This window comes from Octopus bimaculoides, chromosome 1 (assembly GCF_001194135.2).
Source record: "Octopus bimaculoides isolate UCB-OBI-ISO-001 chromosome 1, ASM119413v2, whole genome shotgun sequence".
NCBI classification, from domain to species: domain Eukaryota; kingdom Metazoa; phylum Mollusca; class Cephalopoda; order Octopoda; family Octopodidae; genus Octopus; species Octopus bimaculoides.
In genome coordinates, this window is record NC_068981.1 from 53,507,101 (window position 1) to 53,507,708 (window position 608).

Consider the following 608-nt stretch of genomic DNA (forward strand, 5'->3'; position numbering starts at 1 on the left):
TATATATATATATATATATATATATATATATATATTCATATATATCTGTATATATACATACACACATACATGCATAGATAGATACATACATACAAACATGCATACATACATATATACATACATAACGCATGTCTACATACATACACACATACACACATACATACATAAATGCCAAATATATCTTCGTGCATGTATTTACAATAATTAAGTAATTAAATAAATATGTTAAATAAATGAATGATGACCCAAGTGCAGGAGGATGACGTTGTATCATAGGAAAACAGACAGTAAAAAATGTTAATGTAACATAATAATTCTATTATGGTGTGATGCTGACTTGGAAAATTAGCGCAGTGCTTCTATCATGTAGTGTCGCTTTAACAAGGTGGGTCAGTTAGACTATTAGGTTCAGGCATGCATGGGTGAGTCTTTAACGAGTTCGCTTCCCAACTACGTGGTTTCGGGTTCAGTTCTACTACGTGGTAGATATATATGTATACATGTGTGTGTATACACGCATACACACATACATATATACAAACACACACATACGTATATATATATATATATATATATATATATATATATATATATATATATATATATAT

At 28.6% G+C, this 608-nt stretch overlaps 1 protein-coding gene across 1 annotated transcript in view; it reads left to right on the forward strand.

Moving 5' to 3' along the window:
• LOC106875216 (sodium- and chloride-dependent taurine transporter) overlaps positions 1 to 608 on the forward strand; it is a 91,813-nt gene that overhangs the window by 1,542 nt on the left and 89,663 nt on the right. The window lies entirely within an intron of this gene.